Raw genomic sequence first — 17367 nt, 5'->3', positions numbered from 1 at the left:
GCATCCAGCCCAGGGGAACCGCGGCCAAAAGCAAGCCCTGCCCCAGGCTGCCCTGGATGATTCTGCTCCCCGCACTGGCTTAGCAAGTGCTGCTGAGGGAAGAATTAACTTTTAATTGAGTGGCCTGTGGGTAAATGGACAAAACCCCCGGGAAGGTGATCTAAGGATGCACTTAGGGCCAGCTCTGCGTGCCTGGCTGGGAACTTTATGGACCTGGACTTCATTACCCTGAGAGCAGGGAAGTGCATTCCCAGCTGGAGAGAGGTCAGTCTGCAGTTTTCAGCTGAGTGAACAGGTCGGCCAGGGTGTCAGCAAGAGCATCAATGTTAAGCAGAAGAAGTCCTGGCTTTTGCTTATTGTAGAAGACAACTCCTTCAGGCCCCCACCTTGCTCTTGCAGCTGGAGGCTCCCACCTGAGCCGTGGTGTTGGGAGGGCAGGGATGTGGTGCCGGCAGTAATGGGATCCACCTGGTGCAGCACAGTGCTGGAGGAATAAAAAATGTACCTCTATTCCATTGTGCCTCTGGAGTAGCTGCAATTAACAAAATCTGAATAGCCAAGGGCTGGATTTGTCTCAGGGAGGCAGTGGGAGACAGCTTGAAATGTGCCCACAAGCACTGATCGGGGCTGGAGCATAATGAGGCCCCGGGAGGCAGCCAGTTAGGATGCAGGATGGATGCAGTGTGGGCTCCAGGCAGGTCTATCCCACACAGCAGCGTGGTGAGCTGCTGCAGGGAAGGGCTGGAAGCTGTCCTTGGGATGTGTGGCCCTGCAGCCGTAGCAGAGAGGGCACATGGGCAGCATCAGAGCCTCTGCTGTGCTGGGCAAAGCCGTTGCCATCCTGCCTGCTGCTGGAACCAGAGAATCCCAGACTGGTTTGGGTTGGAAGGGACATTAAAGCTCATCTTGTTCTACCCCCCTGCCATGGGCAGGACACCTTCCACTAGCCCAGGTTGCTCCAAAGTCTTGGACACTTCCAGGGATGGGGCAGCCACAGCTTCTCTGGGTGACCTGTGCCAGGGCCTCCCCAGGAATTCCTTCCCAATATCCCATCTAACGCTGCCCTCTGGCAGGGGGAAGCCATTCTCCCTTGTCCTGTCACTCCATCCCTTGTCCCCAGTCCCTCTCCAGCTCTCCTGGAGCCCCTTTAGGCCCTGGAAGGGGCTCTCAGGTCTCCCTGGAGCCTTCCCTTCTCCAGGTGAACCCCCCCAGCTCTCCCAGCCTGGCTCCAGAGCAGAGGGGCTCCAGCCCTTGGAGCATCTCCGTGGCCTCCTCTGGATTTGCTCCAGCAGCTTTTTTTGGTGGCAACTCCAGAGCTGGACTCAGCACTGCAGGGGGGGTCTCACCAGAGCAGAGGGGCAGAATCCCCCCCTTGATGTGCTGCCCACAGTGCTGGGGATGGAGCCCAGGACACCATCAGCTTTCCTAGGACAGAGTAGTGGATTGTGGCTCCAGACCTGTGTTTTATGCATGACTCAGCCATTTTCCTGTCTCCAAGATGAGGATAATGATACATTCTTCCTTTAGAAAGAGCTTGTCGTCTCCGAGTGTGTTACAAACTCTGGCAACAATGCACCTTAATTGAACATTTTCACTTTTTATAGTTCCAAGAGAAAGTTTGCAGAGAGAATAATTCTTATTTTATCTGTATTTAATGGTGTGAGGTGTGTGGCAGAATACAGATGGTCACACCCAAGGTGGGAAGAGGACAAAGAACTCTTTGGGTTCCCTCTCTGTGGTGACATTGGGACCCAACGTGCTGAGCAAGCACTTGTAAATCAAGGCAGCAAAAATTAAAGGCCCCAGTAATGGGTTGGATTAATCTGCTCTGACTTGAATGTCTAAAAGTTGGATGTCAACGTTCAGGGTTTGTTGCCTTAGGCTCCCTCCTACTCGGTGGAGAGAAATGGGCATCTCCAGAGGCCATTTATCTCCTCCCAGACAGGCTGGGTGGATGAATTGCCCTCTGGAGGTGCTGGTCTCTCTCTCCATTGATAAAGGGAGCCCTAGGTACATCTTATGTATTTATATTAAAAATATATGGGGAGGGCTGAAGGTGAATCCTGCCTGTTGGGATGGGAAGCAGGCAGGGCTGCGGCTGCTCTTGAGGGGATGCTCTTGGTACCTGCTGCCCATTTTAGGAGCTGCACCCTGAGGAGTGTTTTCCCATGGAATCTCCTGACTGTAATTGGATTTTTGGGGTGTGTTTTAGTCACATACATCATGGTTGGGTATAAAACTGGGGAGACGCCCTGCAGAGCTGCATCTTCCACTTACAGGCACAGAACACAAACTGCTGGTCTTGATAAATCTCAGTGAGCAAATAACACAGGTTCAAACAGCCGAGGTTTGCATGGAGGCACCCGAGTGCTGGGCAGCTTTGTGAAACCATAAACCAGAGGAAATGCAAGTACTGGGCTCCCAACTGCCAAACCCTGGAGCTCCGTGTGTTTTGTCTTCCTAAAAACCATTCCAGAGGTGTCAGAAACAAACTACAGTCCCTTGTGTCCTCCTTCTGTATTTCAAATGAATAATAGATAAAGGAATCATTTTATTTAAAGAGAATGAGTTGAATAGAGTTTGCTTTAAAAAAAAAAAACCAACTAAAAAAATCCACACTAAAAGCACCGTGGCACTTGGCCCTCATTTCTGTTATAAAGGGAAACTTCCCCTTTTCATTTATTATTGAAGTAAATTAAGCTGATTGTCAGAAACGTGTGTGTTGGGTGAAAACGTTGCCATTGTGAGTTGGGATGAGATGAATGAATTTAATTTACCCCTTCGGTACGTTCAGCAGGCGGCTGAGTGAGAGGCTCCAGCTCTCGGCTCCCTGCCTCCTCCTGGGAAAGCCCTGCCAAGTCTCCTGGGGGATTTTCCATGCTGGGATTTTGTCTCTTCACAGGGGCATCTTGTCCCCTTGTCCTGGAGCTGGATAGGGAAAAAGAGGACAAGGAGACGTGCGGGTTTCTTCCCTCCTCCCTGGGCTGTAGAAGCCAAGTCCTTGCTGGCTTTTTTAAGAGCCAGAAAACTGTTTGGAAGCTGCTCCAAACGGGCAGGAGTCAGGTGTTGTTTCCAGATTGCCTTGGCCTGTGGTTTTCTCTGTCGGATCCGCTGCCCACGGGGAAGCAAAGCTGCATCCCCGGGCAAAGGATGAATCGGCAGCCGAAGGGGGATGAAGGCTGGATTTTGGAACCTCAGTGGGTACCACGGGTGTGGAACAGGCTCCTATCAGAGAGACAAAAGTGTTTTGGTGCTGCCCAGGGTATCCTGTGACTTTGTTGGAAGTCAGGCTGTGGATAAACAACGTTCAGCTTGGGACAAGGCCCGACAGATCTGTTGGTAGCTCTCCAAAAGCGCCGCCTCTGATCTTGCTTGGATCAGAGGGATGCTGCTGGCTGCAGGCCCACATCCAGCTCTTCCGTGGGGAAATGCAACCCCCTGCCAGCTGGTGATGGAGAAGACATCGCTCCTGTCTTCCTCCAGTGCCTCCAGGAACAAATTAGGAGAGGTTTGCCTCTTGGAAATTGGAGTGGAGAGGGATCCTTTTCAATGTGCCGTGGCAATGTGAGAGTGGAGCTTCTGCTGAGGGCAGTGGGAGCAGAAGGGAAAAGCACTTCCCAGCTGGGATTGATGGGACTGGTGGAGAGGGAAGATGCTGCCATTGAGGTTTGGGCCCTGATGCGTGTGGTGATGGAGCCATTGAATTCCAGGTTATTGCTCGTTCACAGTTTGTGCTCCACAGGCAGCCAGGCAAGGCCAAATCCTAGAATGATCAATAATTAAGGTTGGGAAAGCCTCTAAGGTCATCAAGTCCAACCATCAACCCAGCACTGCCAGGTTCTCCACTAGACCTTGTCTCTAAAATGTCCCCATTTCTCCTCACTGCACGCCTTGAGTGCCTTCACATCCATGTCTGGGTCAACAGTGGCAGAGGCTGAGAGAGGAGGCATTTCCTTGGGGAAGCCAAGCCTGGGAGAAGACATGGGTTGAACCTTAGTGGTAGTGCAGGGAAATCCTTTGCTGGAAGAGTAAATTATCCCAGAACAAACAAAAGGTGGCTTTTTACAGGAGCATGTAGTGCCAGGACAAGGGGGAATGGTTTCCCACTGCCAGAGGGCAGGGAGAGATGGGAGATTGGGAAGAAATTCTTCCCTGGGAGGGTGGGGAGGCCCTGGCACAGGTTGTCCAGAGAAACTGTGGCTACCCCATCCCTGGAAGTGTCCAAGGCCAGGTTGGACGGGGCTTGGAGCAACCTGGGCTAGTGGAAGGTGTCCCTGCCCATGGCAGGGGGTGGGACTGGATGAGCTTTAATGTCCCTTCCAACCCAAACCAGGCTGGGATTCTGTGATCCTGGGGCAGAAGGGGAGAACAGGGACTGCAAACCAGGTCTGTGCTGGAAGTGGTTGCTGATTTAAATCAGGAGTGAAGGCAGACCTGAGGAGGAGGGTGAGGCTGGGCCGGGCTGGGCTCTCTGTATCCATCAGTTTAATGTGCAGGTGAGACCCATTGGCTGTTCCTTTGTGGTTCTGCTGAATTTGGGTGTTTGAAATTCTCCTCCCCCAGTGCTGTGACTGTGGACACGTCCTGGGCCCCGTCCTCCCCTCCACAGTCTCATTTTTGGGCTGTGCAGGAGCCCGGGGTGATTTTTGGATGGTGCAAGGCACAGTAACCACGAGGTGAGCTCCAGAGAGCTCCAGTGACTGCTGGGAACCGCTGAGTGTGAGAGCTCAGGGCAAGAGCAAATCAAGGACATCGTCTTGGAGAGGAAAGGGGGAGAGAAGGAGCCACAGCAGACCTTGGCACTCGGAGTGTTTGCTGCTATAATATTGGCTGGAAGTGTGATTTTTCCCTCTGCCAGTAGGTCTGTGTACACAAAACTTCCACTGCTGTGGCAATTACACCGCTCTGAAGTGGTTTTTCTGTCGTTGCTTGTTCTGCCCAAGGAGCAGCACAACCTGTCCTGGTACCTGTCCACACCAATGGCACAGAACCACCCATTGTCAACAGTATTTGGGTGTTTGCAAAGCCAGGGCAGCTTCTTGGGTCGACTTATTTCTTGTCTGGATTTGCAAAATTGGACCTAGAAGATTATTATTATTATTATTATTATTATTATTATTAGTATTATTATTGTTGTTGTTGTTGTTGTTGTTGCTGCTGCTGCTGCTGTTATAATAACGATTTTCATGATTATTATCATCATCATAATCATAATAATTTTATTATTATTATTAACAATAATATTATTCTCGATATTTATATTCACAAATTCAATATATTCCCAATTATTCCCAAGAATAATCTCTCCAGACACCCTGCTGAGCTTTATCCTCCCCAAAAGTCAACTGCAGCTGGGCAGGAGGAGCCGGCAAAGAGGGAGAAGCTTTGATTGACCCTTTCTCCCATTTCGTCGTGTTTGGTTTAGATTGAATTTCAGGAGATGGTGATAACTTCAACAACCAACTTTGGGCCTTGGTTTCAGGGTTGGCCATGCAGGATTTTGCTTCCCAAGATCAATTACGGATCAGATGCAGCAGCACAATGAATTTAGGGCCAGAAGGGACTTTTAGATCACATAAACAGACCCTGGAAAGTCTTTAAATACCTCTTTCCTGAGCCTGGGATTTGGTGTTTGGCAAATATAAATCTTCCAAAAAGGTGTTCAGGGTTGATTTAAGGATCTCGGGAGATGCTGAATCCGGGTCTGCCATTGGTAGTGGATTTTAAAGGTTAATCACCTTTGCTGCTAAACATTTGTGCTGTATTTAATTTGTCTGTCTTTAACTTTAGGGTTGTTGGCTATTGGAGTGTCTTTTCCTGCTGGGAGAAACCACTTGGCATTTTCTTTGATCAAACTGGTCCTCCCTCTTCTCTCCCCCTGAGACTGAAGAGTTTCTCTGTGTCCTTCAGCTGAGCTGTGTTGTATCATCCAGTTTATCCTTATGGAGAGATGTGGTGTATCCTCTTTTTCCTTTCAGGTTTCTCCAACTCTCCCTTTTTAGTTACTTTTTAATATGAATATTAGGAAAAAAAATAAAATTAAAAGGGCTTTGCAAAACCAAGGGAAGACTTCACAAGCCAGCAGGATTCAGGGAATGGGAGAGGGGAAGGGCCTGTGTCGTGCTGCTCCACTGCAGAAACAGCCCAGGAGAACCCTGGGCTTGGGCCAGCAACGGGTGGGACAAATCAAAAGCTTTGTGTTTTAAAGAATGTAATAGGTTTTAAATTGCATTTTCTTTAATGAATGACTCACCCAATTACCACAGCCCGAACACCTGAGCCCGAGAGCCGGAGTATCCAGAGGGACTTTGGCTTTTCCCAATATTTATTATGCTGAGTGTTATCGCATTAGAGGGAAGCAGGGGAGGGGGAGGCTGAACTCGTGGGCACGGCAGGGCAGCCCTGGGTTATCCTCCCCCTGATGCTCCATCTCCGGGTGTGCCCTGAATTTCCAAGTGTGCATCTCCCAGGGGTGTCCCCAGAGCACTCTGTCCCTTCCCATCAGGCTGATCTGGAGGACAGGAGGGAGCTTGGCCCAAAACTCGGCGTGTTGTGAGGGGGCTGATTCCCCAGGAATGTCCAGGTGGAGAGATGGGACAAAGGGCAGTGGCTTCAAACTGACAGGGGACAGGATTAAATGGGATATTCGGAAGGAATTCTCCCCTGTGAGGGCAGTGAGGCACCCAGAGAGGTGCCCAGGGAGGTTGTGGATGCCCATCCCTGGAAGTGCCCAAGGCCAGGTTGGATGGGGCTTGGAGCAACCTGGGATAGTGGAAGGTGTCCTTTCCCATGGCAGGGGGTTGGAATGGGATGAAACCCCACATGGATTGGGGGACCCATGGGGGCTGTGATAACTCAATTTTGACCCTTCTTGCAAACCAGAGGATGATTTGGGAAGGGAATTCAGCATCATCTCGCCCAGGAATTTCTCATCCCTCCCACTCCAGCACTGAGCAGGTCAGGGCTGAATTCCCGTTGTGTGGGGCTGCCGTGGGTTTGAACCCTGTATGAACCATTCTCCTAAGGGTTGGACTCCATGATCCTCGTGGATTCCTTCAAGCTCAGAGTATTCCATGGTTCTGTGAGCTGTCCCAGGGCAGATCCCAGGCTGGGCTGTGGCTGTGCCAGCTCTAGGGAGACAGAGGGATAATGATCCCAGCTCCCAGCACTCTCTGTGCTCTGCCAATGCTCCTTGCAGGCCAGAGGGCTGAGCTGATGTATTTATACACCTTCCCCTGTTTGTGTTTAAACAGCACCTTGGAAAATGCAGTAAAAGGAGCCACAACTCTCCTCAATGTCCTCTAGGGGTTTTAATTTATTTTTATTGTGTTGGATCTTTGTTTCAGTGTTGTTTTTTTTGGGTTTTTGTTTTTTCTCCCGATGCTGGAAGTTGGCCTTACTGCAGAGCAGAGGTGGTGCAGAGAAATAGAGGCCAGTGAATTGCAGAGTGGGAATAGATATTTTAAGTTAGGATGAAGGGATATGGCAGAGCTGTCAGTAATCTGGGGTGTTATTTTATCTCCACATTTAATAGTGAGTCTGTATTTTTTCCCAATGGTTCTGATGGTTTGGGGACCCTGTTTTCACTGGGGCACAGCCAGAATTCTCTGCTCTGTTCATCTATTAAGCCAAGCACTTCTCCTGCATCCTTAGGTACAGATCCTGGAGGATGCTCACTGCTTTAGGACAGTGTTACCCCCCAAAAAAACAACCCCCAAACCAGCATTTTCTAGCTTTAGATACTGTGCAACAGGGAAGGTTCTGTGCAGATCCTTGGACCACTTTGTTATGCTCACAAAAAATTGACAAATTTAGTTTTATTTGTACCCCCAGTGACTCAAATAGCAAGAAACAGTAAAATTCTCTTCACCTTATGCAGAATAAGCATCCTGTTCTCATTGCAGGCAGGACTGGGCTGGTTTGAAGGCACACCAACTCTCCTGGCTGTGCTGGATGCTGCATCACCTTGGGAAGAAGACATCTCTGAGGTACCTTAGTTTTGCTTTTGGTCTTCTCAAGGTTTTTTTTGGTTTTCCGATTATAAGATGATGTGTATCTGAAGGGCATAAATCACTTTTCAAAGCACTGAGGGTGGCTTATCCTGTGTCTGTGAGGTGCCAGGTGCCTGCACAGTGAGTTTTTGGGAGCGTGGTTTCATCTGCCTGGCGTTAGGTAACCCTGCCCCAGCCAGAACCGGAGGATTTTCAGTGTGATTTTGAAAACCTGGAGATGTTTCAAAGCTTATGAAGCTTTTGACCTGTCTCATTTATTCTCACCTCCTGCATTGCAAAGGGAGAGACTTGGAAATGTGAATTATGTGAAATACAGTGTGGAATCTTTTGAGAGGTCTAAATCATGTGCATATACACACAGGCACTTCCATCTCCTTAAGACTTCATCTCTCCTTCCTGGGAGGATGCAGGAGGAGCTGGGGAAGAGTTGGTGGGAGGAGGTGAATGATGTGGACTTAATGCTCCTCATCTTCCTCCCCAGTGGCCTCCTGCCCCTCTTTCTGTGCTCTTTGCATTCCATCAGGATCCAAAAGCAACATCCTCATCGAAATCCCCTCTTGGATGTGGGGACAGCAGGAACAACCCCCAGCAGCCTGTGGTTTCTGTGTTTCTGAGGCTTCCATGGCTTTTTAGTCTTTATTTTCTACTTCACAAAGCTGAGAACTGTGTCAGTAAACGTCTGTAAGGCTGAGAAATTAATATTTCTCCATAAATACAAGTTTCCAGAATCCACCTGGCTTTTCTCCATGGGTTGTGTGCTTTTCCTGCTACTTTTTCAGGTGGATTTTTCCAAGCTGGTGGTTGTGTTCTGGGTCTCTCCTGTGCTGCAGAGCCTTTTTAGGTGGTCTTGTCAAAGAAAAAGGAAGTTAACCAGGCTGGAAAAATCCACTTGGAAAAATAGCAGGAAGAGCACACAATCCAGTTGCAGGCGGTGTTGGAGGTGTGGGGGTGGGATGTGCATCATCCTTCCAAGGGGGAAAGAAAAACGACAAAACTTCAAAGCTTTCAAAAATTTCAGCTGTTTAAAGGTGACCCTCTGGTTTCTGAGCATCAGAGCTGCCTGACAGCCCCTTCCAGAGGCTGAAAGGGAAGGGAAGGAGGAAGGAAACCAGAAGGAAAGGCAGAAAGAGGGACAGGACAGAGAGAATGAGCAAGGCCCCCTGAGCATTTGTGATCCCAGATTTTTCCAGTCATTCAGTGGTGCTGTGTGTTCGCCACCTAATTCCATCCCTAAACTGGAAATAAAGCCCTGTTTAATAAACAGCAGCCGGCATTTCATTTCCCTGAATATTCTGGGAGCAACTGCTCATTATTCCGATGATTTCCCCCCACTGTAATTACTCGAAAGCGACTATTCACGGATTCCTCCGTTGACTTATAGAGCCGTGCACTCGCAGGCTGAAATATGGATATATTTTGGTGTCCTATTGAAAATTCAATAGGATCCAATTTCAATTGCTATTGCCTTCCCCCCACTGTGCCTCCCCTCTCCAATTTTCCAATGCTCCAGCTGCACAGCGGAGAAGAAAGGATGCGGCGGACACAAACAGCAACGTCCAACTGAAATGGGGAGAGAAAAATTACTTCCTTGTAATACCGTGCTCCTGACAAGAGCTGGCTCCGTCTTCTCCCTATTTTTTTTCCCCTTTTTATATTTTTTTCCCTTTTTCCCTTCTTTTTCTACCACGTTCAATTTTCTGACTCGGCCAGGCAGGTTGCAGAACTAATCTTGAACGTGCTTTGTGCTCTGTAACATCACGAGCCTTTAAAGATTGGGATGGGGGAGAAGGAAGAGAGGATGGAGGGAATGCAATTAGTTTGGGGTGGCAGGATGAGCAGGAGAAGCTAAAATTGCAAATGTGGGTTATTTGGGGAAAATGAATCTCGTTCCTCCCAGCTCTGCCTTACCTGGGTTTCTCTTTCGGCAGATGGAGAGTGGGAGATGTGAATTGGATGGGAAAAAAATCCCTAGACAGACTTCAGGGTCTCAAATGGCACTTCCATCACAGAGAGTGTTTATAACATGCATGTTTATTTTTCCCCTCATCTGGAGTACGAAGGATGTGGTGTTTGAGACCTGCCAAGAGTCAGCTGGTGATGAGAGGCTGGACTGGATTCGGAGGTGTCACACTGGGAGCAAAACTGGGTGGGTTTGAGTGCTCCAGCACCTTCCAGAATTGAGAATATTCCACAACAAACAGCATCTGGTGGCTTTCTGTGCACTCCCAGCTCCTGGTGAGGTATCTCTAGATGAGATCACCGGGGACATCAAGGTGGCTTCAGCCTTCTCCATTGCCCCAAGCCATGCTGGGGTGGTGGGTCACTGTGACCTCGAGCTTCGGAGGGGCTGGAAAAGAGCTGCGCAAGTGCTTCCCCCCCTCCAAATTGAACAGCCCATGATCAGTTTTGAGGTGATGGTTGGAAATATGAAAATCTGAGGGCAGCATCTCCCTGGACAGACCCAGGGAGGTGGTTGAGTCTTTGTCTTCACTCTCAAAGTCCTGCAGAGGGTGTTTGGGAGCTTGAGGAGCAGAGGAAGGTCGGGATGTGGCAGGGCTGTGTCACCCTCAAGCCCAGCAGCACACCCGAGGCAGGGAACGTCCTCTATCTCCTCGAGCCATCTGTTTGCAGAGTCTTTGCCCATGCAACGATGCCTCTGCCCGTGTGGACTTGTTGCCTCCTTGTAATCCGTAGGTAAACACACATCCAATCAACTGGAAAGCAGGGAGAGGAGGAGGTGAGCCGAGATAAGAGCCCGGTGGGATGGGGACTGAGGCAGCACAGCTTCGGAGGGTGGGGGCTGGAAAACATCCCTGCAATATCCTTGGAATAAGGAGGAAACTGGTTTGTTTGGGGAAAGGAATGAATTAAGGGAATAGTGGGACCAAGCAGAGCGTGGCCATTGAGCACCTCTCCAGAGGATCTTACCACCTTGGTTTGCTTTCCTGTTGCTTGAAATTGGAAAATTCACCTAGAGGAAAAAAATCTCTAGAGAAATTTTACCTAGAGAATAAAGTTTCCTAGAGAATAAAATTTCCTAGAGAATAAAATTTCCCTGGGTGATACAGATGGCAGATCCTTGTGCACTGGGTGAGGACATGGATTGCAGACACTGGGCATCCCCTTCCTGCAGGGGTGCAGGTACTGCTCCCCCTGAGCTTGCAGCTTTGAGAAGTTTGGGAATCAACCCAAACAACTCAGTAAGTTCCCCTTGGCTGTCCTGACTCCCATGATATTTTAGAGTAACTGGAGGCAAGACTTGATGTTTTTATGAAGATTTCCTTTAATGGGGTGCAACTTCTCATTTCCATTCTGAATAATTTAGGGTCAGCCCATTCCAACTAGTTTTTGGGTTGTTAGCTTAATTATTTTCTTTTCCTGATGTAATCCCTTATTTACTTATAAACAGCAGTTGTATCCTCTCTCAACCTGCTATATTATCATTATTATTATTATTTATATTATTATTGTTGAGCTAAATACACTTTTGAAGGTGTATCCCAGACCTGGATGGCTCTTGTAGGATGCTGTCTTGTGCCTGGCTGATCCAGACCCTTCTCCATCCACCCTTTCTTTCTGCTTCTTCTGCTGTGAAAATCGTGTTGTCCCACTGAATTTGCCATCACAGCATAGAGCCATGGAATATCTCGAGTTGGATGGGGTGATCCCATCAAGTCCAACTCTGGGTTCAGTTTTAACAGGGAACAAGGTGTGCTCAGCACTGGAGCCGCTGTGGTTGTTATCTCCAAAGGGTTCCTTGCCTGGTGCTGGAGTGCAAGAAGCGCTGCAGACGAAGCTAAAAGCAAGCTCAGCCAAAGGCACAAGATTTGGGAAGGTGTTTGGAGCCAGGGTGGTGACCCAGTGCCCTACAGTCCATGGCATTACCGTGTTTAATGTACTCAGCGCTAATCTTTCTCTAAACACGAGCGATCTTGCTGAGTTCAGCACTGCAAGAGCAATAACCAATGAAGGAGATGAGATTAAGAAAACTCACAAGAATCAAATGTGCTCGAAAGGGCTGGGGAAGTGCCAGGGGCACTGCAGTAAATGACCTCCCTGGGAATCGAGGACAAATAAAATCCATGCCCCGTCTCTCTCTCTCCTCCCCGGCGCCTCGCGCCGATGCCGGAGCCCTGCCCTCCCTGGGGTGCCCATAGATGAGGCTTTCAGGGTTATTTTTGCACCAGAATACAACAAATCCTCTGTGCTGTGGGGCCGAGATGAGGATCCGTGTCGCTGCATTCAGAAAAACTAACCTCTCGAGCTCAAGGAGAGCTGCTTCACTTGGCAGGAGCATTATTCTGTCTGGAACAGCCTTGAGAGGGCAAACAAAACCTCTGAGCTGTGGCTCTTGTTTCCAAAGGCTCTCTGCAGGCAGGGATGCTGGGGAGAGTGGATTTTTTTTTTTTTGATTGTGAGCCAGAAACGGAGCCCAAAATTGGTCTAAATGCCACCAGAATGGGATGAAAATAGGGTGCAGCATCCCAAGGGAATCAGTGTCCCAGTCTGAGCTCCGCTGGCCTCGTGGATGTGGAAAACTCTTATGCACAGCTTGCCACGTGGAGCTGTTTGCAGGTGCTTAGTGGGGCTTGTGGGCCTTTTATCCCAAATGATGGGATGGTGGAGGTGATGGGAGTGGCAGCATTGGGGATGATGAACATCCTAGGGATGGGCTGGATGGGGGTTTCTCTCCAGTGCTCTGCTCCCCGCCAGTGTGGTCCCCACGAGGATGTCCTTAATGGATCCCAGGCATCCCAAATCTGCTGCCTGGGATCCTGCCCCTGGAGCCATGCAGCCTCAGAGGCTGCGGGGATGACTTGGCAGTGATATATTTACTACAATTACCATCTCTCTTCCCAGAGGAGGGAAAAAAAAAATAGATGAATAATATGTTTTGAAGGTGTCACGGAGTGAAAGCAAGAGAAGGGCTTGAGCCTGAACTTATGAATAACTTATGGGCTCCCTCCCTTCATGCAGCCACTCAGTTTGGGCTTATCTTTCTCGCCCGTGGGAGGTGGAATTAAAGGAGCAAAGCTGGGCATCTGTGGGCACAAGTCTGCCTGGCTCTCGTGCACTCCAGGGCACAGCGGGGCTGGAATGCCTTTGTATGGAAACAGTGGGCTGGGGGGGACGTGTGGAGCTTTCAAACCAACCTTGGCAAGAAAAAGGGTATTTTGCACATAAAGGGTATTTTGCAAATATCTCTGATATTTTAATACAGTACTGAAAGTTTTCCCTCAACTCTCCCCTTGCACTGGTGAACTGGGAGCAGAAGTAATGTCAGAGGGGGAAGCAGTTGAGCCCTTGAATTTTGGGAGATTCCAGTTCCTGAACTGCAAATTCCCTTCTTGGCCTCATGTGGTGACTTAGCCTTCTCAAGCCTTATTTTTCCAGCCCTAAGATGAGAGGTAATTTGCTCCTGTCTCAACACCTTCCTCTGCTTTCTTGTATTTTGACTTGAAGAGCTCATGGGAGGGACTGTTTTTGCCGGGTGTACACACAGAGTGGAACATAATGGAAGCAGGATCTTATCAAAGGCATGCCAATGCTATTGTAATGCATATAGTAATTATAGGGATGTATATGGAGGGATGATGAAAAAAATCCAATGAAACATGGCATTTCCCTCTGGAAAAAAATGTTAGCAGAATAAAACCACGCCTGGGAGTATGTCAGTTCCAGCAAAAAATGTCTATTAAAAATTATGCAGTGCTGTTCAGCAAGGTCACAGTGCTCCTTTTAAAACCAGTTAGAGGTTTCCTTGCAAAGCAGCACGTCACTTTTTTTTTTTTTTTATCCCCTGCAGACTTTTAGCCAAGGTGTTGTGTTTTGGGCTTTTATGCAGATTTAGGGGCAGAAAAAAATGAAATTTCATATCAATTTTGCAGGAATTTCTGCCAAAGGGGGCCTTCTGCAGCTCGATATGCACGGAGGGATGGTATCCTGGTTCACACCAGATATAAATATATATATATATATATGATTTCCAATGAATAACTTGTTCCCCCCATCCCTATCTCAGGAGTGCAGCCCTGCTATCTGCATGTTGCTATCAGCCCAGCACACAGATACGGACGCGTGTAATGGATATATTAGGCATTTATTGCAGGGCATTCTGTTGAACATCACCTGCTGTTCAACATGAAAAGTTGATGTTCCACAAAGCCACAAGCCGAAGGCTCCTTAAGAGCTGTTCTGGTGCAGCAGGTAAATATCTGTGCTCAGGACTGTGTGGATTAATAATGCATTGAGCAAATCTGTAGGAAGAGCAGCGACTGCGTAGGGCCGGCTCAGAAGCTGCTCTCCCTGCTTAGGCAAATAGGCAGGGAAGTTGTGTTTTTTAAAGCCTGATGGGTGGGTAATAAACCAAACTGACCTAATCGACTGCTTCCAGCAGCTCTGAGTACAGGGCTGGCTCGGCAAGGGGGGTCAAAGGCAGGAGCGTTGCCAGAGGTGGTAAAAATCGCTGTGTGGCTTCTCATTGTAGGGGATTTGTGCTGATGGAATAGATTCACAGAATCATAGAATCATGGAATCAACTGGGTTGGAAAAGATCATCAAGTCCAACCCTGGATCCAACCCTGCCGTGGTTCCCAGATCATGGCACTGATGCCACATCCAGTCTCACCTTCAACACCTCCAGGGACGGTGACTCCACCTCCTCCCTGGGCAGCCCATTCCAATGGCTCATCACTCTCTCTGGAAAGAATTTCTTCCCGATGTCCAACCTAAACCTCCCCTGGCACAGCTGAAGACTGAGCCCTCTTGTCCTACTGCTGGTTCCTGGGAGCAGAGCCCGACCCCCACCTGGCTCCCCCCTCCTGTCAGGGAGTTGCAGAGAGTGAGGAGGTCTCCCCTGAGCCTCCTCTTCTCCAGGCTGAACAGCCCCAGCTCCCTCAGCCTCTCCTCACAGCACTTGTGCTCCAGTCCCTTCCCCAGCCTTGTTGCTCTTCTCTGGACCTGCTCCAGCCCCTCCATGTCCTTCCTGAGCTGAGGGGCCCAGAGCTGGACACAGCACTCCAGGGGTGGCCTCACCAGCACTGAATAATGGGAATGCAAATGGGAAGGATGAGATGGGATGGAGTTAGGAATCCTCACCCCTTACCAGTGGTTTCTCCGTCAGCTGGAGGTTGCTGGGGCAGTGGGTTTGTGCTGGAGGGACACCCCAAGCTTCGACATCATGAGGTGGACAGGACCAACATTAAATACCCCTTATCTGTATTTGCTTCCAGAGAAATCTCCTGCTGAACTGCACGTGCAGCCCTGGCCTGGGTCGTTAGTGCTACTGTGGTCCTTGGCTCTTCCCATCCTAAGGAGCTGGGAGGTGCTGGAGGCTCTGGCAGGGTGTGGGCTGCTCCTGCTGGTACCAGGAAGTGGTGGTGGAGAGCTCTGGATCTATGGGACATCCTCGAGGTCTGTGGGTTGAACCAAGCCTTGGGAGGGGAAAAGGAAGGGGGGCCAAAAGCTCTCAGTGTCAGGGCACAGCTTTACACCAGCTGCTGCTTTGGCAAAATCCCCCGTGGAAACTCACAGATAACAGCAGTGGAGGTGTTGGGGAACACCCAAGGATGGTGAAATACATCTTCACGTTTGGGGACCATGGGACCCTCTGGCTCGATGATGGCAGAGACGTGCAGGCATCAAACGGGGCTGTTGGGAACATCCAGCCAGGGCTGCCAATCCCTCCTGGCTGCCCATTTGTGATGAGAAGATTGTTATTGTCAGACCTGTGGATGGGGCTTGAGCAGGAGGGACCTGCCCCTGTGGTTTGTCACCTCCCTTCAGCAGAACGACTGGCCTGGATTTGACTCGGAGAGTCTCTCTGAGCAGCAGAGGCAGAGAGAGAAACACAGCTGGATTTGCAAGAGTTTGCAGCCAAGTCTTCTTCTGAATTGCAAAGTGAACAGCTCAGATTTTTGGAAGCCTCTGAGGAGGCATAAATACAAAAAGCCAAGATATCTTTTAATTCTTTTTTTCCCTCTTTGTCATTTTTCTGGCTATGATGTTGCTTGAAGGGGCTGTGAGTCACCTCGAGCAATGAAATGAGACATCCTTATCACTCATGAAAATAATATTTAATGTGATATTTTTTATTTAGGTTGTGTCAAAGAGGAGTCTTGGTATTCAGAGCCTCAAATATTCTTTATATTGGACAAAGGGTGGAAATAATTTAGGGTTTTGGTTTTGAGGACCTTTTCTGTGTAGGCACGTGGGTGTCATGCTCTTGCTGTTGAGTTGTGGTGTGGACAGATGTGATGGTTTGGGGAATCCTGAGGTGGAGAAAAGTCTATTTTGTTTCTGTTGTTGTGAAATAGGGAAGAGAAGTTGGCATGTGCAAAGAGGTGAAGTAACAGGAGTGTGTTCAATCCTAAACAGGGTCCAAGTGGCCCAGATGCTGCTCAGAGCAGGAGGTGGGCTTGGTGAGGGGAATCAGATGAGCATGGTTACAGCATGGGAAAAAAAACCCTTGATGTGGACTAAAAGTAGATTTCTGCCACAAACTGTAGAGTTATTCCCAATTAAATTTGCTTCCTGAGTGATTTCCACGTGGGATAAGGTGTATAAGAGGAAAAGGCTTGTTGGGGCTCTCCCCAGAGGCACCAGCCCCCCAAAAGCAGGTGCACCTCTTCCTTGTGGGACAGGCAGGTGGGACAAGGGGGGTCTGGGTGCTTTTCCCTCCCATCCTGATGCAGGTGGGGAAGCTGAGGCTGCAGTTACTGCAGGAGGGGCTCACCCCCCTTTCCCAGCTGGGGAAAGCTCATGGGGGGCTGCAGGGGGGTGAGGATGCTGCAGGAGGGATGTGGGTGCTGGGGGAGTTTAGGGGGATGCAGTTGTGTGTGTATGTGGTGGTGCTGGTGCCAGGGGATGTGGAGTTTGGGGGGATACAGATGCCAGGGAGTTTGGTGGGGTGCCAGGGTTGGGGGGAGGGTGCCCGTGCTGGGGGGGTAGAGGGGTGCAGGTGCTGGATAGAAGTTTGGGGGGCTGGGGAGGCTGCAGGATGGGGAGTTTGGTGGGGTGCAGGTACTGAGGGGGTGCAGATGCCAGTGGAGGGGGGGGGTTGCAGATGCCAGGAGGGAGTTTGGGGGCTGCAGATGCCGGTGGTGACGGGGTGCGGGTGCCCGGGGGGGGGCAGATGACGGGAGGGAGCTTGCGGGTATCCGGGGGAATTACGGGTGCCCGGGGGGCATTGTGGGAGGCGGGAGGAGGGGGTTGTGGGAGGCCGGTTGTGCAGGTGCCAGCAGGGATTTTGCGGGGTGCGGGTTCCCGGGGGGTGCGGGTGCACGGGGGGGTTGTGGGAGGCCGGGGAGTTGCGGGAGGTGGGGTGTGCAGATCCTGGGAGGGAGTTCGCGGGGTG

This window comes from Neopelma chrysocephalum, unplaced genomic scaffold (assembly GCF_003984885.1).
Source record: "Neopelma chrysocephalum unplaced genomic scaffold, ASM398488v2 Primary Assembly neopelma1_138, whole genome shotgun sequence".
NCBI lineage: Eukaryota > Metazoa > Chordata > Aves > Passeriformes > Pipridae > Neopelma > Neopelma chrysocephalum.
The sequence above is the reverse complement of the archived record's forward strand: the minus strand, read 5'-3'. Positions refer to the sequence as shown.